The sequence below is a fragment of the Ambystoma mexicanum genome, chromosome 5q (assembly GCF_040938575.1).
Source record: "Ambystoma mexicanum isolate Mex_15411 chromosome 5q, UKY_AmexF1_1, whole genome shotgun sequence".
Classification (NCBI taxonomy): Eukaryota; Metazoa; Chordata; class Amphibia; order Caudata; family Ambystomatidae; genus Ambystoma; species Ambystoma mexicanum.
The window spans coordinates 205,404,852-205,426,960 of NC_090933.1; positions in this window are offsets into that span (position 1 = coordinate 205,404,852).

Sequence of the window (22,109 nt, forward strand, 5' to 3'; positions counted from 1 at the left end):
AAAAAATATTTTTGGGAATGTCAGTGGTCTAGGATGCGGGTTAATTCCCCTTTTAGGCTGCAAATGTGTTTGGGACATTCAAGCTCTCTGACACAGTTTTTGGGCCACCAACATTTTCTGGATTTTAGGGGGATGCCTGTAAACAGCTTTTTTGGACCTCCAAAGTTTTCTACATTTTTGCAGGCGTAAGATGCATTTTAAGGCCTTTTTTGGGCTGCTAACATATTCTGAAATTTCACGGATGTAAGATGCATTTTTCGTGGAAAAAATATTTTGGGGAATTTCCGTGGTCTAGGATGCGGGTTAATGCCCCTTTCAGGCTGCAAATGTTTTTGGGACATTCAGAGCTCTCTGATGCAGTTTTTGGGCCACCAACATTTTCTGGACTTTAGGGGGTCTAGGATGCCTAAAAACACCTTTTTTTGGGCCTCCAAAGTTTTCTACATTTTTTCAGGCCTAAGATGTGGTTAAGGCCTTTTTTGGGCAGTAACATATACTGAACCTTCAGGGGTGTAGGATGCATTTTTCGTGCCAAAATTATTTTTGGGAATTTCACTGGTCTACGAAGCGGGTTAATGCCCCTTTCAGGCTGCAAATGTTTTTGGGACATTCAAAGCTCTCTGACACAGTTTTTGGGCCACCAACATTTTCTGGACTTAAGGGGGTCTAGGATACCTGTAAACACCTTTTTTGGGCCTCCAAAGTTTTCTACATTTTTGCAGGCCTAAGATGCATTTTAAGGCCTTTTTTGGGCTGCTAACATATTCTGAACGTTCATGATTGCAAGATGCATTTTTCGTGGAAAAAATATTTTTGGGAATGTCAGTGGTCTAGGATGCGGGTTAATTCCCCTTTTAGGCTGCAAATGTGTTTGGGACATTCAGGCTCTCTGACACAGTTTTTGGGCCACCAACATTTTCTGGATTTTAGGGGGATGCCTGTAAACAGCTTTTTTGGACCTCCAAAGTTTTCTACATTTTTGCAGGCGTAAGATGCATTTTAAGGCCTTTTTTGGGCTGCTAACATATTCTGAACTTTCACGGATGTAAGATGCATTTTTCGTGGAGAAAATAATTTTGGAAATTTCAGTGGTCTAGGATGCGGGATAATGTCCCTTTTAGGCTGCATATGTTTTTGGGACATTCTGAGCTCTCTGATGCAGTTTTTTGGCCACCAAAATTTTCTGGACTTTAGGGGGTCTAGGATGCCTGTAAGCCCCTTTTTTGGGCCTCCAACGTTTTCTACATTATTGCAGGCCTAAGATGCATTTTAAGGCCTTTTTTGGGCTGCTAACATATTCTGAACGTTCACGGATGTAAGATGCATTTTTCGTGGAAAAAATATTTTGGGGAATTTCAGTGGTCTAGGATGCGGGTTAATGCCCCTTTTAGGCTACGAATGTTTTTGGGACATTCTGAGCTCTCTGACACAGTTTTTGGGCCACCAACAATTTCTGGACTTTAGGGGGTCTAGGATGCCTGTAAACCCCTTTTTTGGGCTTCTAATGTTTTCTACATTTTTGCAGGCCTAAGATGTGGTTAAGGCCTTTTTTGGGCTGCTAAGATATTCTTAACTTTCAGGGGTGTAGGATGCATTTTTCGTGCAAAAATATTTTTGGGAATTTCAGTGGTCTAGGATGCGGGTTAATGCCCCTTTCAGGCTGCAAATGTTTATGGGACATTCAGAGATCTCTGACACAGGTTTTGGGCCACCAACATTTTCTGGACTTTAGGGGGTTTAAGATGCCTGTAAACCCCTTTCTTGGGCCTCCAAAGATTTCAACATTTTTGCAGGCCTAGGATGCATTTTAAAGCCTTTTTTGGGCTGCTAACATATTCTTAACTTTCAGGGGTGTGGGATGCATTTTTAGGGATAAAAATATTTTGGGGAATTTCAGCGGTCGAGGATGCGGGTTAACGCCCCTTTTAGGCTTCAAATATGTTTGGGACATTCAGAGCTCTCTGACACAGTTTTTGGGTGTCAGCAGTTTCTGGACTTTAGGGGGTCTAGGATGCCTGTAAACCCCTTTTTTGGGCCTCCAACGTTTTCTACATTTTTGCATGCCTAAAATGCATTTTAAGGCTTTTTTGGGCTGCTAACATATTCTGAACTTTCATGGATGTAAGATGCATTTTTCGTGGAAAAAATATTTTTGGGAATTTCAGTGGTCTAGGATGCGGGTTAATGCCCATTTTAGGCTGCAAATGTTTTTGGGATATTCTGAGCTCTCTGACACAGTTTTTGGGCCACCAACATTTTCTGGACTTTAGGGTGTATAGAATGCCTGTAAATCCCTTTTTGGGCTTCCAAAATTTTTTACATTTTTGCAGGCCTAAAATGTGGTTAAGGCCTTTTTTGGGCCGCTAAGATATTCTTAACTTTCAGGGGTGTAGGAGCATTTTTCGTGCCAAAATAATTTTTGGAAACTTCAGTGGTCTAGGATGCGGGTTGATGCTCCTTTGAGGCTGCAAATGTTTTTGGGACATTCAGAGCTCTGTGACGCAGGTTTTGGGCCACCAACATTTTCTGGACTTTAGGGGGTTTAAGATGCCTGTAAACACCTTCTTTGGGCCTCCAAAGTTTTCTAAATTTTTCCAGGCCTAAGATGCGGTTAAGGCCTTTTTTGGACTGCGAACATATTCTGAACTTTCAGGGCTGTAGGATGCATTTTTCGTGCCAAAATTATTTTTTGAATTTCAGTGGTCTAGGATGTGGGTTAATGCCCCTTGAGGCTGCAAATGTTTCTGGGACATTCAGAGCTCTCTGACCCCATTTTTAGACCACCTTCTTTTTCTGGACTTTAGGGGGTCTAGGATGCCTGTAAACCCCTTTTTTGGGCCTCCAAAGATTTCAACATTTTTGCAGGCCTAAGATGCATTTTAAAGCCTTTTTTGGGCTGCTAACATATTCTTAACTTTCACGGATGTAAGATGCATTTTTCGTGGAAATAATATTTTTGGGAATTTCAGTGGTCTAGGATGCGTGTTAATGCCCCTTTTAAGCTTCAAATGTGTTTGGGACATTCAGAGCTCTCTGACATAGTTTTTGGGCCACCAACATTTTCTGGACTTTAGGGGTCTAGGATGCCTGTATACCCCTTTTTTGGGCCTCCAAAGTTTTATACATTTTTGCAGGCCTAAAATGCATTTTAAGGCCTTTTTTGGGCTGCTAACATATTCTGAACTTTCACGGATGTAAGATGCATTTTTCGTGGAAAAAATATTTTGGCGAATTTCCGTGGTCTAGGATGCGGGTTAATGCCCTTTCAGGCTGCAAATGTTTTTGGGACATTCAGAGCTCTCTGATGCAGTTTTTGGGCCACCAACATTTTCTGGACTTTAGGGGGTCTAGGATGCCTAAAAACACCTTTTTTTGGGCCTCCAAAGTTTTCTACATTTTTTCAGGCCTAAGATGCATTTTAAGGCCTTTTTTGGGCTGCTAACATATTCTGAACGTTCACGGATGTAAGATGCATTTTTCGTGGAAAAAATATTTTTGGGAATTTCAGTGGTCTAGGATGCGGGTTAATGCCCCTTTTAGGCTGCATATGTTTTTGGGACATTGTGAGCTCTCTGACACAGTTTTTTGGCCACCAAAATTTTCTGGACTTTAGGGGATCTAGGATGCCTGTAAGCCCCTTTTTTGGGCCTCCAACGTTTTCTACATTATTGCAGGCCTAAGATGCATTTTAAGGCCTTTTTTGGGCTGCTAACATATTCTGAACGTTCAGGGATGTAAGATGCATTTTTCGTGGAAAAAATATTTTTGGGAATTTCAGTGGTCTAGGATGTGGGTTAATGCCCCTTTTAGGGTGCAAATGTTTTTGGGACATTCAGAGCTCTCTGATAGTTTTTTGGCCACCAACATTTTCTGGACTTTAGGGGGTCTAGAACGCCTGTAAACCCCTTTTCTGGGCCTCCAAAGTTTTCTACATTTTTGCAGGCCTAAAATGCATATTAAGGCCTTTTTTGGGCTGCTAACATATTCTGAACTTTCATGGATGTAAGATGCATTTTTCGTGGGAAAAATATTTTTGGGAATTTCAGTGGTCTAGGATGCGGGTTAATGCCCCTTTTAGGCTGCAAATGTTTTGGGGACATTCTGAGCTCTCTGATAGTTTTTTGGCCACCAACATTTTCTGGACTTTAAGGGGTCTAGAATGCCTGTAAACCCCTTTTTTGGGCCTCCAAAGTTTTCTACATTTTTGCAGGCCTAAAATGCATATTAAGGCCTTTTTTGGGCTGCTAACATATTCTGAACTTTCACGGATGTAAGATGCATTTTTCGTGGAAAAATATTTTTGGGAATTTCAGTGGTCTAGGATGCGTGTTAATGCCCCTTTTAAGCTTCAAATGTGTTTGGGACATTCAGAGCTCTCTGATGCAGTTTTTTGGCCACCAAAATTTTCTGAACTTTAGGGCGTCTAGGATGCCTGTAAGCCCCTTTTTTGGGCCTCCAAAGTTTTCTACATTATTGCAGGCCTAAGATGCATTTTAATGCCTTTTCTGGGCTGCTAAGATATTCTGAACATTCACGGATGTAAGATGCATTTTTCGTGGAAAAAATATTTTTGGGAATTTCAGTGGTCTAGGATGCGGGTTAATGCCCCTTTCAGGGTGCACATTTTTTTGGGACTTTCAGAGCTCTCTGACAGAGTTTTTGGGCCACCAACATTTTCTGGACTTTAGGGGGTCTAGGATGCCTGTAAACCCCTTTTTTGGGCCTCCAAAGCTTTCTACATTTTTGCAGGCCTAAAATGCATTTTAAGGCCTTTTTTGGGCTGCTGACATATTCTGAACTTTCACGGATGTAAGATGCATTTTTCGTGGAAAAAATATTTTTGGGAATTTCAGTGGTCTAGGATGCGGGTTAATGCCCCTTTTAGGCTGCATATGTTTTTGGGACATTCTGAGCTCTCTGACGCAGTTTTTTGGCCACCAACATTTTCTGGACTTTAGGGGGTCTAGGATGCCTGTAAGCCCCTTTTTTGGGCCTCCAAAGTTTTCTACATTATTGCAGGCCTAAGATGCATTTTAAGGCCTTTTTTGGGCTGCTAACATATTCTGAACGTTCACGGATGTAAGATGCATTTTTCGTGACAAAAATATTTTTGGGAATTTCAGTGGTATAGGATGCGGGTTAATGCCCCTTTCAGGGTGCAAATGTTTTTGGGACATTCAAAGCTCTCTGACACAGTTTTTGGGCCACCAACATTTTCTGGACTTAAGGGGGTCTAGGATGCCTGTAAACACCTTTTTTGGGCCTCCAAAGTTTTCTACATTTTTGCAGGCCTCGGATGCATTTTAAGGCCTTTTTTGGGCTGCTAACATATTCTTAACTTTCAGGGGTGTAGGATGCACTTTTCGTGACAAAAATATTTTTGGGAATTTCAGTGGTCTAGGATGCGGGTTAATGCCCCTTTCAGGCTGCAAATGTTTTTGGGACATTCAGAGCTCTCTGATGCAGTTTTGGGGCCACCAACATTTTCTGGACTTTAGGGGGTCTAGGATGCCTAAAACACCTTTTTTTGGGCCTCCAAAGTTTTCTAAATTTTTTCAGGCCTAAAATGCGGTTAAGGCCTTTTTTGAGCTGTAACATATTCTGAACTTTCAGGGGTGTAGGATGCATTTACCGTGCCAAAATTATTTTTGGGAATTTCAGTGGTGTAGGATGTGGGTTAATGCCCCTTTCAGGCTGCAAATGTTTTTGGGACATTCAGAGCTCTCTGAGGCAGTTTTTGGGCCACCAGCATTTTCTGGACTTTAGGGGGTCTAGAATGCCTGTAAACCCCTTTTTTGGGCTTCCAATGTTTTCTACATTTTTGCAGGCCTAAGATGTGGTTAAGGCCTTTTTTGGGCTGCTAACATATTCTTAACTTTCAGGGGTGTAGGATGCATTTTTCGTGCCAAAATAATTTTTGGAAACTTCAGTGGTGTAGGATGCGGGTTAATGCCCCTTTGAGGCTGCAAATGTTTTTGGGACATTCAGAGCTCTCTGAAGCAGGTTTTGGGCCCCCAACATTTTCTGGACTTTAGGGGATTTAAGATGCCTGTAAACACGTTTTTTGAGCCTCCAAAGTTTTCTAAATTTTTGCAGGCCTAAAATGCGGTTAAGGCCTTTTTTGGACTGCAAACATATTCTGAACTCTCAGGGCTGTAGGATGCATTTTTCATGCCAAAATTATTTTTTGAATTTCAGTGGTCTAGGATGTGGGTTAATGCCCCTTTGAGGATGTAACTGTTTTTGGGACATTCAGAGATCTCTGATGCAGGTTTTGGGCCACCAACATTTTCTGGACTTTAGGGGGTTTAAGATTCCTGTAAACCCCTTTTTTGGGCCTCCAAAGATTGCAACATTTTTGCAGGCCTAAGATGCATTTTAAAGCCTTTTTTGGGCTGCTAACATATTCTTAACTTTCAGGGGTGTGGGATGCATTTTTAGAGATAAAAATATTTTTGGGAATTTCAGTGGTCTAGGATGCGGGTTAATGCCCCTTTTAGGCTTCAAATATGTTTGGGACATTCAGAGCTCTCTGACACAGTTTTTGGGTGCCAACAGTTTCTGGACTTTAGGGGGTCTAGGATGCCTGTAAACCCCTTTTTTGGGCCTCCAAAGTTTTCTACATTTTTGCAGGCCTAAAATGCATTTTAAGGCTTTTTTGGGCTGCTAACATATTCTGAACTTTCACGGATGTAAGATGCATTTTTCGTGACAAAAATATTTTTCGGAATTTCAGTGGTCTAGGATGCGGGTTAATGCCCATTTTAGGCTGCAAATGTTTTCGGGATATTCTGAGCTCTCTGACACAGTTCTTGGTCCACCAACATTTTCTCGACTTAAGTGGGTCTAGGATGCCTGTAAACACCTTTTTTGGGCCTCCAAAGTTTTCTGCATTTTTGCAGGCCTAAGATGCATTTTAAGGCCTTTTTTGGGCTGCTAACATATTCTTAACTTTCAGGGGTGTAGGATGCACTTTTCGTGACAAAAATATTTTTGGGAATTTCAGTGGTCTAGGATGCGGGTTAATGCCCCTTTCAGGCTGCAAATGTTTTTGGGACATTCAGAGCTCTCTGATGCAGTTTTTGGGCCACCAACATTTTCTGGACTTTAGGGGGTCTAGGATGCCTGCAAACCCCTTTTTTGGGCCTCCAAAGTTTTCTACATTTTTTCAGGCCTAGGATGCGGTTAAGGCCTTTTTTGGGCTGTAACATATTCTGAACTTTCGGGGTGTAGGATGCATTTTTCGTGCCAAAATGATTTTTGGGAATTTCACTGGTCTACGAAGCGGGTTAATGCCCCTTTCAGGCTGCAAATGTTTTTGGGACATTCAAAGCTCTCTGACACAGTTTTTGGGCCACCAACATTTTCTGGACTTAAGGGGGTCTAGGATGCCTGTAAACCCCTTTTTTGGGCCTCCAAAGTTTTCTACATTTTTGCAGGCCTATAATGCATTTTAAGGCTTTTTTAGGCTGCTAACATATTCTGAACGTTCACGGATGTAAGATGCATTTTTCGTGACAAAAATATTTTGGGGAATTTCATTGGTCTAGGATGCGGGTTAATGCCCCTTTCAGGCTGCAAATGTTTTTGGGACATTCAGAGCTCTCTGATGCAGTTTTTGGGCCACCAACATTTTCTGGACTTTAGGGGGTCTAGGATGCCTAAAAACACCTTTTTTTGGGCCTCCAAAGTTTTCTACATTTTTTCAGCCTAAGATGCGGTTAAGGCCTTTTTTGGGCTGCTAACATATTCTGAACGTTCACGGATGTAAGATGCATTTTTCGTGGCAAAAATATTTTTGGGAATTTCAGTGGTATAGGATGCGGGTTAATGCCCCTTTCAGGGTGCAAATGTTTTTGGGACATTCAAAGCTCTCTGACACAGTTTTTGGGCCACCAACATTTTCTGGACTTAAGGGGGTCTAGGATGCCTGTAAACACCTTTTTTGGGCCTCCAAAGTTTTCTACATTTTTGCAGGCCTCGGATGCATTTTAAGGCCTTTTTTGGGCTGCTAACATATTCTTAACTTTCAGGGGTGTAGGATGCACTTTTCGTGACAAAAATATTTTTGGGAATTTCAGTGGTCTAGGATGCGGGTTAATGCCCCTTTCAGGCTGCAAATGTTTTTGGGACATTCAGAGCTCTCTGATGCAGTTTTGGGGCCACCAACATTTTCTGGACTTTAGGGGGTCTAGGATGCCTAAAACACCTTTTTTTGGGCCTCCAAAGTTTTCTAAATTTTTTCAGGCCTAAAATGCGGTTAAGGCCTTTTTTGAGCTGTAACATATTCTGAACTTTCAGGGGTGTAGGATGCATTTACCGTGCCAAAATTATTTTTGGGAATTTCAGTGGTGTAGGATGTGGGTTAATGCCCCTTTCAGGCTGCAAATGTTTTTGGGACATTCAGAGCTCTCTGAGGCAGTTTTTGGGCCACCAGCATTTTCTGGACTTTAGGGGGTCTAGAATGCCTGTAAACCCCTTTTTTGGGCTTCCAATGTTTTCTACATTTTTGCAGGCCTAAGATGTGGTTAAGGCCTTTTTTGGGCTGCTAACATATTCTTAACTTTCAGGGGTGTAGGATGCATTTTTCGTGCCAAAATAATTTTTGGAAACTTCAGTGGTGTAGGATGCGGGTTAATGCCCCTTTGAGGCTGCAAATGTTTTTGGGACATTCAGAGCTCTCTGAAGCAGGTTTTGGGCCCCCAACATTTTCTGGACTTTAGGGGATTTAAGATGCCTGTAAACACGTTTTTTGAGCCTCCAAAGTTTTCTAAATTTTTGCAGGCCTAAAATGCGGTTAAGGCCTTTTTTGGACTGCAAACATATTCTGAACTCTCAGGGCTGTAGGATGCATTTTTCATGCCAAAATTATTTTTTGAATTTCAGTGGTCTAGGATGTGGGTTAATGCCCCTTTGAGGATGTAACTGTTTTTGGGACATTCAGAGATCTCTGATGCAGGTTTTGGGCCACCAACATTTTCTGGACTTTAGGGGGTTTAAGATGCCTGTAAACCCCTTTTTTGGGCCTCCAAAGATTGCAACATTTTTGCAGGCCTAAGAGGCATTTTAAAGCCTTTTTTGGGCTGCTAACATATTCTTAACTTTCAGGGGTGTGGGATGCATTTTTAGAGATAAAAATATTTTTGGGAATTTCAGTGGTCTAGGATGCGGGTTAATGCCCCTTTTAGGCTTCAAATATGTTTGGGACATTCAGAGCTCTCTGACACAGTTTTTGGGTGCCAACAGTTTCTGGACTTTAGGGGGTCTAGGATGCCTGTAAACCCCTTTTTTGGGCCTCCAAAGTTTTCTACATTTTTGCAGGCCTATAATGCATTTTAAGGCTTTTTTGGGCTGCTAACATATTCTGAACGTTCACGGATGTAAGATGCATTTTTCGTGACAAAAATATTTTGGGGAATTTCATTGGTCTAGGATGCGGGTTAATGCCCCTTTCAGGCTGCAAATGTTTTTGGGACATTCAGAGCTCTCTGATGCAGTTTTTGGGCCACCAACATTTTCTGGACTTTAGGGGGTCTAGGATGCCTAAAAACACCTTTTTTTGGGCCTCCAAAGTTTTCTACATTTTTTCAGCCTAAGATGCGGTTAAGGCCTTTTTTGGGCTGCTAACATATTCTGAACGTTCACGGATGTAAGATGCATTTTTCGTGGCAAAAATATTTTTGGGAATTTCAGTGGTATAGGATGCGGGTTAATGCCCCTTTCAGGGTGCAAATGTTTTTGGGACATTCAAAGCTCTCTGACACAGTTTTTGGGCCACCAACATTTTCTGGACTTAAGGGGGTCTAGGATGCCTGTAAACACCTTTTTTGGGCCTCCAAAGTTTTCTACATTTTTGCAGGCCTCGGATGCATTTTAAGGCCTTTTTTGGGCTGCTAACATATTCTTAACTTTCAGGGGTGTAGGATGCACTTTTCGTGACAAAAATATTTTTGGGAATTTCAGTGGTCTAGGATGCGGGTTAATGCCCCTTTCAGGCTGCAAATGTTTTTGGGACATTCAGAGCTCTCTGATGCAGTTTTGGGGCCACCAACATTTTCTGGACTTTAGGGGGTCTAGGATGCCTAAAACACCTTTTTTTGGGCCTCCAAAGTTTTCTAAATTTTTTCAGGCCTAAAATGCGGTTAAGGCCTTTTTTGAGCTGTAACATATTCTGAACTTTCAGGGGTGTAGGATGCATTTACCGTGCCAAAATTATTTTTGGGAATTTCAGTGGTGTAGGATGTGGGTTAATGCCCCTTTCAGGCTGCAAATGTTTTTGGGACATTCAGAGCTCTCTGAGGCAGTTTTTGGGCCACCAGCATTTTCTGGACTTTAGGGGGTCTAGAATGCCTGTAAACCCCTTTTTTGGGCTTCCAATGTTTTCTACATTTTTGCAGGCCTAAGATGTGGTTAAGGCCTTTTTTGGGCTGCTAACATATTCTTAACTTTCAGGGGTGTAGGATGCATTTTTCGTGCCAAAATAATTTTTGGAAACTTCAGTGGTGTAGGATGCGGGTTAATGCCCCTTTGAGGCTGCAAATGTTTTTGGGACATTCAGAGCTCTCTGAAGCAGGTTTTGGGCCCCCAACATTTTCTGGACTTTAGGGGATTTAAGATGCCTGTAAACACGTTTTTTGAGCCTCCAAAGTTTTCTAAATTTTTGCAGGCCTAAATTGCGGTTAAGGCCTTTTTTGGACTGCAAACATATTCTGAACTCTCAGGGCTGTAGGATGCATTTTTCATGCCAAAATTATTTTTTGAATTTCAGTGGTCTAGGATGTGGGTTAATGCCCCTTTGAGGATGTAACTGTTTTTGGGACATTCAGAGATCTCTGATGCAGGTTTTGGGCCACCAACATTTTCTGGACTTTAGGGGGTTTAAGATGCCTGTAAACCCCTTTTTTGGGCCTCCAAAGATTGCAACATTTTTGCAGGCCTAAGATGCATTTTAAAGCCTTTTTTGGGCTGCTAACATATTCTTAACTTTCAGGGGTGTGGGATGCATTTTTAGAGATAAAAATATTTTTGGGAATTTCAGTGGTCTAGGATGCGGGTTAATGCCCCTTTTAGGCTTCAAATATGTTTGGGACATTCAGAGCTCTCTGACACAGTTTTTGGGTGCCAACAGTTTCTGGACTTTAGGGGGTCTAGGATGCCTGTAAACCCCTTTTTTGGGCCTCCAAAGTTTTCTACATTTTTGCAGGCCTAAAATGCATTTTAAGGCTTTTTTGGGCTGCTAACATATTCTGAACTTTCACGGATGTAAGATGCATTTTTCGTGACAAAAATATTTTTCGGAATTTCAGTGGTCTAGGATGCGGGTTAATGCCCATTTTAGGCTGCAAATGTTTTCGGGATATTCTGAGCTCTCTGACACAGTTCTTGGTCCACCAACATTTTCTCGACTTAAGTGGGTCTAGGATGCCTGTAAACACCTTTTTTGGGCCTCCAAAGTTTTCTGCATTTTTGCAGGCCTAAGATGCATTTTAAGGCCTTTTTTGGGCTGCTAACATATTCTTAACTTTCAGGGGTGTAGGATGCACTTTTCGTGACAAAAATATTTTTGGGAATTTCAGTGGTCTAGGATGCGGGTTAATGCCCCTTTCAGGCTGCAAATGTTTTTGGGACATTCAGAGCTCTCTGATGCAGTTTTTGGGCCACCAACATTTTCTGGACTTTAGGGGGTCTAGGATGCCTGCAAACCCCTTTTTTGGACCTCCAAAGTTTTCTACATTTTTTCAGGCCTAGGATGCGGTTAAGGCCTTTTTTGGGCTGTAACATATTCTGAACTTTCGGGGTGTAGGATGCATTTTTCGTGCCAAAATGATTTTTGGGAATTTCACTGGTCTACGAAGCGGGTTAATGCCCCTTTCAGGCTGCAAATGTTTTTGGGACATTCAAAGCTCTCTGACACAGTTTTTGGGCCACCAACATTTTCTGGACTTAAGGGGGTCTAGGATGCCTGTAAACCCCTTTTTTGGGCCTCCAAAGTTTTCTACATTTTTGCAGGCCTATAATGCATTTTAAGGCTTTTTTGGGCTGCTAACATATTCTGAACGTTCACGGATGTAAGATGCATTTTTCGTGACAAAAATATTTTGGGGAATTTCATTGGTCTAGGATGCGGGTTAATGCCCCTTTCAGGCTGCAAATGTTTTTGGGACATTCAGAGCTCTCTGATGCAGTTTTTGGGCCACCAACATTTTCTGGACTTTAGGGGGTCTAGGATGCCTAAAAACACCTTTTTTTGGGCCTCCAAAGTTTTCTACATTTTTTCAGCCTAAGATGCGGTTAAGGCCTTTTTTGGGCAGTAACATATACTGAACCTTCAGGGGTGTAGGATGCATTTTTCGTGCCAAAATTATTTTTGGGAATTTCACTGGTCTACGAAGCGGGTTAATGCCCCTTTCAGGCTGCAAATGTTTTTGGGACATTCAAAGCTCTCTGACACAGTTTTTGGGCCACCAACATTTTTTGGACTTAAGGGGGTCTAGGATGCCTGTAAACACCTTTTTTGGGCCTCCAAAGTTTTCTACATTTTTGCAGGCCTAGGATGCATTTTAAGGCCTTTTCTGGGCTGCTAACATATTCTTAACTTTAAGGGGTGTAGGATGCACTTTTCGTGACAAAAATATTTTTGCGAATTTCAGTGGTCTAGGATGCGGGTTAATGCCCCTTTCAGGCTGCAAATGTTTTTGGGACATTCAGAGCTCTCTGATGCAGTTCTGGGGCCACCAACATTTTCTGGACTTTAGGGGGTCTAGGATGCCTAAAAACACCTTTTTTTGGGCCTCCAAAGTTTTCTATATTTTTTCAGGCCTAAGATTTGGTTAAGGCCTTTTTTGGGCAGTAACATATACTGAACCTTCAGGGGTGTAGGATGCATTTTCCGTGCCAAAATTATCTTTGGAATTTCAGTGGTCTAGGATGTGGGTTAATGCCCCTTTGAGGCTGCAAATGTGTTTGGGACATTCAGAGCTCTCTGGCCCCGTTTTTAGGCCACCATCATTTTCTGGACTTTAGGGGGTCTAGGATGCCTGTAAACCCCTTTTTTGGGATTCCAAAGTTTTATATATTTTTGCAGGCCTAGGATGCATTTTAAGGCCTTTTTTGGGCTGCTAACATATTCTTAACTTTCAGGGGTGTAGGATGCACTTTTCGTGACAAAAATATTTTTGGGAATTTCAGTGGTCTAGGATGCGGGTTAATGCCCCTTTCAGGCTGCAAATGTTTTTGGGACATTCAGAGCTTTCTGATGCAGTTCTGGGGCCACCAACATTTTCTGGACTTTACGGGGTCTAGGATGCCTAAAAACACCTTTTTTTGGGCCTCCAAAGTTTTCTAAAGTTTTTCAGGCCTAAAATGCGGTTAAGGTCTTTTTTGAGCTGTAACATATTCTGAACTTTCAGGGGTGTAGGATGCATTTTCCGTGCCAAAATTATTTTTGGGAATTTCAGTGGTGTAGGATGCGGGTTAATGCCCCTTTCAGGCTGCAAATGTTTTTGGGACATTCAGAGCTCTGTGACGCAGGTTTTGGGCCACCAACATTTTCTGGACTTTAGGGGGTTTAAGATGCCTGTAAACACCTTCTTTGGGCCTCCAAAGTTTTCTAAATTTTTCCAGGCCTAAGATGCGGTTAAGGCCTTTTTTGGACTGCAAACATATTCTGAACTTTCAGGGCTGTAGGATGCATTTTTCGTGCCAAAATTATTTTTTGAAATTCAGTGGTCTAGGATGTGGGTTAATGCCCCTTGAGGCTGCCAATGTTTCTGGGACATTCAGAGCTCTCTGACCCCGTTTTTAGACCACCTTCTTTTTCTGGACTTTAGGGGGTCTAGGATGCCTGTAAACCCCTTTTTTGGGCCTCCAAAGTTTTATACATTTTTGCAGGCCTAAAATGCATTTTAAGGCCTTTTTTGGGCTGCTAACATATTCTGAACTTTCCCGGATGTAAGATGCATTTTTCGTGGAAAAAATATTTTGGGGAATTTCCGTGGTCTAGGATGCGGGTTAATGCCCTTTCAGGCTGCAAATGTTTTTGGGACATTCAGAGCTCTCTGATGCAGTTTTTGGGCCACCAACATTTTCTGGACTTTAGGGGGTCTAGGATGCCTAAAAACACCTTTTTTTGGGCCTCCAAAGTTTTCTACATTTTTTCAGGCCTAAGATGTGGTTAAGGCCTTTTTTGGGCAGTAACATATACTGAACCTTCAGGGGTGTAGGATGCATTTTTCGTGCCAAAATTATTTTTGGGAATTTCACTGGTCTACGAAGCGGGTTAATGCCCCTTTCAGGCTGCAAATGTTTTTGGGACATTCAAAGCTCTCTGACACAGTTTTTGGGCCACCAACATTTTCTGGACTTAAGGGGGTCTAGGATACCTGTAAACACCTTTTTTGGGCCTCCAAAGTTTTCTACATTTTTGCAGGCCTAAGATGCATTTTAAGGCCTTTTTTGGGCTGCTAACATATTCTGAACGTTCATGATTGCAAGATGCATTTTTCGTGGAAAAAATATTTTTGGGAATGTCAGTGGTCTAGGATGCGGGTTAATTCCCCTTTTAGGCTGCAAATGTGTTTGGGACATTCAAGCTCTCTGACACAGTTTTTGGGCCACCAACATTTTCTGGATTTTAGGGGGATGCCTGTAAACAGCTTTTTTGGACCTCCAAAGTTTTCTACATTTTTGCAGGCGTAAGATGCATTTTAAGGCCTTTTTTGGGCTGCTAACATATTCTGAACTTTCACGGATGTAAGATGCATTTTTCGTGGAAAAAATATTTTGGGGAATTTCCGTGGTCTAGGATGCGGGTTAATGCCCTTTCAGGCTGCAAATGTTTTTGGGACATTCAGAGCTCTCTGATGCAGTTTTTGGGCCACCAACATTTTCTGGACTTTAGGGGGTCTAGGATGTCTAAAAACACCTTTTTTTGGGCCTCCAAAGTTTTCTACATTTTTTCAGGCCTAAGATGTGGTTAAGGCCTTTTTTGGGCAGTAACATATACTGAACCTTCAGGGGTGTAGGATGCATTTTTCGTGCCAAAATTATTTTTCGGAATTTCACTGGTCTACGAAGCGGGTTAATGCCCCTTTCAGGCTGCAGATGTTTTTGGGACATTCAAAGCTCTCTGACACAGTTTTTGGGCCACCAACATTTTCTGGACTTAAGGGGGTCTAGGATACCTGTAAACACCTTTTTTGGGCCTCCAAAGTTTTCTACATTTTTGCAGGCCTAAGACGCATTTTAAGGCCTTTTTTGGGCTGCTAACATATTCTGAACGTTCATGATTGCAAGATGCATTTTTCGTGGAAAAAATATTTTTGGGAATGTCAGTGGTCTAGGATGCGGGTTAATGCCCATTTTAGGCTGCAAATGTTTTCGGGATATTCTGAGCTCTCTGACACAGTTCTTGGTCCACCAACATTTTCTCGAATTAAGTGGGTCTAGGATGCCTGTAAACACCTTTTTTGGGCCTCCAAAGTTTTCTGCATTTTTGCAGGCCTAAGATGCATTTTAAGGCCTTTTTTGGGCTGCTAACATATTCTGAACGTTCACGGATGTAAGATGCATTTTTCGTGACAAAAATATTTTGGGGAATTTCCGTGGTCTAGGATGCGGGTTAATGCCCCTTTCAGGCTGCAAATGTTTTTGGGACATTCAGAGCTCTCTGATGCAGTTTTTGGGCCACCAACATTTTCTGGACTTTAGGGGGTCTAGGATGCCTGCAAACCCCTTTTTTGGGCCTCCAAAGTTTTCTACATTTTTTCAGGCCTAGGATGCGGTTAAGGCCTTTTTTGGGCTGTAACATATTCTGAACTTTCAGGGTGTAGGATGCATTTTTCGTGCCAAAATGATTTTTGGGAATTTCACTGGTCTACGAAGCGGGTTAATGCCCCTTTCAGGCTGCAAATGTTTTTGGGACATTCAAAGCTCTCTGACACAGTTTTTGGGCCACCAACATTTTCTGGACTTAAGGGGGTCTAGGATGCCTGTAAACCCCTTTTTTGGGCCTCCAAAGTTTTCTACATTTTTGCAGGCCTATAATGCATTTTAAGGCTTTTTTGGGCTGCTAACATATTCTGAACGTTCACGGATGTAAGATGCATTTTTCGTGACAAAAATATTTTGGGGAATTTCATTGGTCTAGGATGCGGGTTAATGCCCCTTTCAGGCTGCAAATGTTTTTGGGACATTCAGAGCTCTCTGATGCAGTTTTTGGGCCACCAACATTTTCTGGACTTTAGGGGGTCTAGGATGCCTAAAAACACCTTTTTTTGGGCCTCCAAAGTTTTCTACATTTTTTCAGCCTAAGATGCGGTTAAGGCCTTTTTTGGGCAGTAACATATACTGAACCTTCAGGGGTGTAGGATGCATTTTTCGTGCCAAAATTATTTTTGGGAATTTCACTGGTCTACGAAGCGGGTTAATGCCCCTTTCAGGCTGCAAATGTTTTTGGGACATTCAAAGCTCTCTGACACAGTTTTTGGGCCACCAACATTTTCTGGACTTAAGGGGGTCTAGGATGCCTGTAAACACCTTTTTTGGGCCTCCAAAGTTTTCTACATTTTTGCAGGCCTAGGATGCATTTTAAGGCCTTTTCTGGGCTGCTAACATATTCTTAACTTTAAGGGGTGTAGGATGCACTTTTCGTGACAAAAATATTTTTGCGAATTTCAGTGGTCTAGGATGCGGGTTAATGCCCCTTTCAGGCTGCAAATGTTTTTGGGAAGTTCAGAGCTCTCTGATGCAGTTCTGGGGCCACCAACATTTTCTGGACTTTAGGGGGTCTAGGATGCCTAAAAACACCTTTTTTTGGGCCTCCAAAGTTTTCTATATTTTTTCAGGCCTAAGATTTGGTTAAGGCCTTTTTTGGGCAGTAACATATACTGAACCTTCAGGGGTGTAGGATGCATTTTCCGTGCCAAAATTATCTTTGGAATTTCAGTGGTCTAGGATGTGGGTTAATGCCCCTTTGAGGCTGCAAATGTGTTTGGGACATTCAGAGCTCTCTGGCCCCGTTTTTAGGCCACCATCATTTTCTGGACTTTAGGGGGTCTAGGATGCCTGTAAACCCCTTTTTTGGGCCTCCAAAGATTTCAACATTTTTGCAGGCCTAAGATGCATTTTAAGGCCTTTTTTGGGCTGCTAACATATTCTTAACTTTCAGGGGTGTAGGATGCATTTTTCGTGCCAAAATTATTTTTGGGAATTTCACTAGTCTACGAAGCGGGTTAATGCCCCTTTCAGGCTGCAAATGTTTTTGGGACATTCAAAGCTCTCTGACACAGTTTTTGGGCCACCAACATTTTCTGGACTTAAGGGGGTCTAGGATGCCTGTAAACACCTTTTTTGGGATTCCAAAGTTTTATATATTTTTGCAGGCCTAGGATGCATTTTAAGGCCTTTTTTGGGCTGCTAACATATTCTTAACTTTCAGGGGTGTAGGATGCACTTTTCGTGACAAAAATATTTTTGGGAATTTCAGTGGTCTAGGATGCGGGTTAATGCCCCTTTCAGGCTGCAAATGTTTTTGGGACATTCAGAGCTTTCTGATGCAGTTTTGGGGCCACCAACATTTTCTGGACTTTACGGGGTCTAGGATGCCTAAAAACACCTTTTTTTGGGCCTCCAAAGTTTTCTAAAGTTTTTCAGGCCTAAAATGCGGTTAAGGTCTTTTTTGAGCTGTAACATATTCTGAACTTTCAGGGGTGTAGGATGCATTTTCCGTGCCAAAATTATTTTTGGGAATTTCAGTGGTGTAGGATGCGGGTTAATGCCCCTTTCAGGCTGCAAATGTTTTTGGGACATTCAGAGCTCTGTGACGCAGGTTTTGGGCCACCAACATTTTCTGGACTTTAGGGGGTTTAAGATGCCTGTAAACACCTTCTTTGGGCCTCCAAAGTTTTCTAAATTTTTCCAGGCCTAAGATGCGGTTAAGGCCTTTTTTGGACTGCAAACATATTCTGAACTTTCAGGGCTGTAGGATGCATTTTTCGTGCCAAAATTATTTTTTGAAATTCAGTGGTCTAGGATGTGGGTTAATGCCCCTTGAGGCTGCAAATGTTTCTGGGACATTCAGAGCTCTCTGACCCCGTTTTTAGACCACCTTCTTTTTCTGGACTTTAGGGGGTCTAGGATGCCTGTAAACCCCTTTTTTGGGCCTCCAAAGTTTTATACATTTTTGCAGGCCTAAAATGCATTTTAAGGCCTTTTTTGGGCTGCTAACATATTCTGAACTTTCCCGGATGTAAGATGCATTTTTCATGGAAAAAATATTTTGGGGAATTTCCGTGGTCTAGGATGCGGGTTAATGCCCTTTCAGGCTGCAAATGTTTTTGGGACATTCAGAGCTCTCTGATGCAGTTTTTGGGCCACCAACATTTTCTGGACTTTAGGGGGTCTAGGATGCCTAAAAACACCTTTTTTTGGGCCTCCAAAGTTTTCTACATTTTTTCAGGCCTAAGATGTGGTTAAGGCCTTTTTTGGGCAGTAACATATACTGAACTTTCAGGGGTGTAGGATGCATTTTTCGTGCCAATATTATTTTTGGGAATTTCACTGGTCTACGAAGCGGGTTAATGCCCCTTTCAGGCTGCAAATGTTTTTGGGACATTCAAAGCTCTCTGACACAGTTTTTGGGCCACCAACATTTTCTGGACTTAAGGGGGTCTAGGATACCTGTAAACACCTTTTTTGGGCCTCCAAAGTTTTCTACATTTTTGCAGGCCTAAGATGCATTTTAAGGCCTTTTTTGGGCTGCTAACATATTCTGAACGTTCATGATTGCAAGATGCATTTTTCGTGGAAAAAATATTTTTGGGAATGTCAGTGGTCTAGGATGCGGGTTAATTCCCCTTTTAGGCTGCAAATGTGTTTGGGACATTCAAGCTCTCTGACACAGTTTTTGGGCCACCAACATTTTCTGGATTTTAGGGGGATGCCTGTAAACAGCTTTTTTGGACCTCCAAAGTTTTCTACATTTTTGCAGGCGTAAGATGCATTTTAAGGCCTTTTTTGGGCTGCTAACATATTCTGAAATTTCACGGATGTAAGATGCATTTTTCGTGGAAAAAATATTTTGGGGAATTTCCGTGGTCTAGGATGCGGGTTAATGCCCCTTTCAGGCTGCAAATGTTTTTGGGACATTCAGAGCTCTCTGATGCAGTTTTTGGGCCACCAACATTTTCTGGACTTTAGGGGGTCTAGGATGCCTAAAAACACCTTTTTTTGGGCCTCCAAAGTTTTCTACATTTTTTCAGGCCTAAGATGTGGTTAAGGCCTTTTTTGGGCAGTAACATATACTGAACCTTCAGGGGTGTAGGATGCATTTTTCGTGCCAAAATTATTTTTGGGAATTTCACTGGTCTACGAAGCGGGTTAATGCCCCTTTCAGGCTGCAAATGTTTTTGGGACATTCAAAGCTCTCTGACACAGTTTTTGGGCCACCAACATTTTCTGGACTTAAGGGGGTCTAGGATACCTGTAAACACCTTTTTTGGGCCTCCAAAGTTTTCTACATTTTTGCAGGCCTAAGATGCATTTTAAGGCCTTTTTTGGGCTGCTAACATATTCTGAACGTTCATGATTGCAAGATGCATTTTTCGTGGAAAAAATATTTTTGGGAATGTCAGTGGTCTAGGATGCGGGTTAATTCCCCTTTTAGGCTGCAAATGTGTTTGGGACATTCAGGCTCTCTGACACAGTTTTTGGGCCACCAACATTTTCTGGATTTTAGGGTGATGCCTGTAAACAGCTTTTTTGGACCTCCAAAGTTTTCTACATTTTTGCAGGCGTAAGATGCATTTTAAGGCCTTTTTTGGGCTGCTAACATATTCTGAACTTTCACGGATGTAAGATGCATTTTTCGTGGAGAAAATAATTTTGGAAATTTCAGTGGTCTAGGATGCGGGATAATGTCCCTTTTAGGCTGCATATGTTTTTGGGACATTCTGAGCTCTCTGATGCAGTTTTTTGGCCACCAAAATTTTCTGGACTTTAGGGGGTCTAGGATGCCTGTAAGCCCCTTTTTTGGGCCTCCAACGTTTTCTACATTATTGCAGGCCTAAGATGCATTTTAAGGCCTTTTTTGGGCTGCTAACATATTCTGAACGTTCACGGATGTAAGATGCATTTTTCGTGGAAAAAATATTTTGGGGAATTTCAGTGGTCTAGGATGCGGGTTAATGCCCCTTTTAGGCTACGAATGTTTTTGGGACATTCTGAGCTCTCTGACACAGTTTTTGGGCCACCAACAATTTCTGGACTTTAGGGGGTCTAGGATGCCTGTAAACCCCTTTTTTGGGCTTCTAATGTTTTCTACATTTTTGCAGGCCTAAGATGTGGTTAAGGCCTTTTTTGGGCTGCTAAGATATTCTTAACTTTCAGGGGTGTAGGATGCATTTTTCGTGCAAAAATATTTTTGGGAATTTCAGTGGTCTAGGATGCGGGTTAATGCCCCTTTCAGGCTGCAAATGTTTATGGGACATTCAGAGATCTCTGACACAGGTTTTGGGCCACCAACATTTTCTGGACTTTAGGGGGTTTAAGATGCCTGTAAACCCCTTTCTTGGGCCTCCAAAGATTTCAACATTTTTGCAGGCCTAGGATGCATTTTAAAGCCTTTTTTGGGCTGCTAACATATTCTTAACTTTCAGGGGTGTGGGATGCATTTTTAGGGATAAAAATATTTTGGGGAATTTCAGCGGTCGAGGATGCGGGTTAACGCCCCTTTTAGGCTTCAAATATGTTTGGGACATTCAGAGCTCTCTGACACAGTTTTTGGGTGTCAGCAGTTTCTGGACTTTAGGGGGTCTAGGATGCCTGTAAACCCCTTTTTTGGGCCTCCAACGTTTTCTACATTTTTGCATGCCTAAAATGCATTTTAAGGCTTTTTTGGGCTGCTAACATATTCTGAACTTTCATGGATGTAAGATGCATTTTTCGTGGAAAAAATATTTTTGGGAATTTCAGTGGTCTAGGATGCGGGTTAATGCCCATTTTAGGCTGCAAATGTTTTTGGGATATTCTGAGCTCTCTGACACAGTTTTTGGGCCACCAACATTTTCTGGACTTTAGGGTGTATAGAATGCCTGTAAATCCCTTTTTGGGCTTCCAAAATTTTTTACATTTTTGCAGGCCTAAAATGTGGTTAAGGCCTTTTTTGGGCCGCTAAGATATTCTTAACTTTCAGGGGTGTAGGAGCATTTTTCGTGCCAAAATAATTTTTGGAAACTTCAGTGGTCTAGGATGCGGGTTGATGCTCCTTTGAGGCTGCAAATGTTTTTGGGACATTCAGAGCTCTGTGACGCAGGTTTTGGGCCACCAACATTTTCTGGACTTTAGGGGGTTTAAGATGCCTGTAAACACCTTCTTTGGGCCTCCAAAGTTTTCTAAATTTTTCCAGGCCTAAGATGCGGTTAAGGCCTTTTTTGGACTGCGAACATATTCTGAACTTTCAGGGCTGTAGGATGCATTTTTCGTGCCAAAATTATTTTTTGAATTTCAGTGGTCTAGGATGTGGGTTAATGCCCCTTGAGGCTGCAAATGTTTCTGGGACATTCAGAGCTCTCTGACCCCATTTTTAGACCACCTTCTTTTTCTGGACTTTAGGGGGTCTAGGATGCCTGTAAACCCCTTTTTTGGGCCTCCAAAGATTTCAACATTTTTGCAGGCCTAAGATGCATTTTAAAGCCTTTTTTGGGCTGCTAACATATTCTTAACTTTCACGGATGTAAGATGCATTTTTCGTGGAAATAATATTTTTGGGAATTTCAGTGGTCTAGGATGCGTGTTAATGCCCCTTTTAAGCTTCAAATGTGTTTGGGACATTCAGAGCTCTCTGACATAGTTTTTGGGCCACCAACATTTTCTGGACTTTAGGGGTCTAGGATGCCTGTATACCCCTTTTTTGGGCCTCCAAAGTTTTATACATTTTTGCAGGCCTAAAATGCATTTTAAGGCCTTTTTTGGGCTGCTAACATATTCTGAACTTTCACGGATGTAAGATGCATTTTTCGTGGAAAAAATATTTTGGCGAATTTCCGTGGTCTAGGATGCGGGTTAATGCCCTTTCAGGCTGCAAATGTTTTTGGGACATTCAGAGCTCTCTG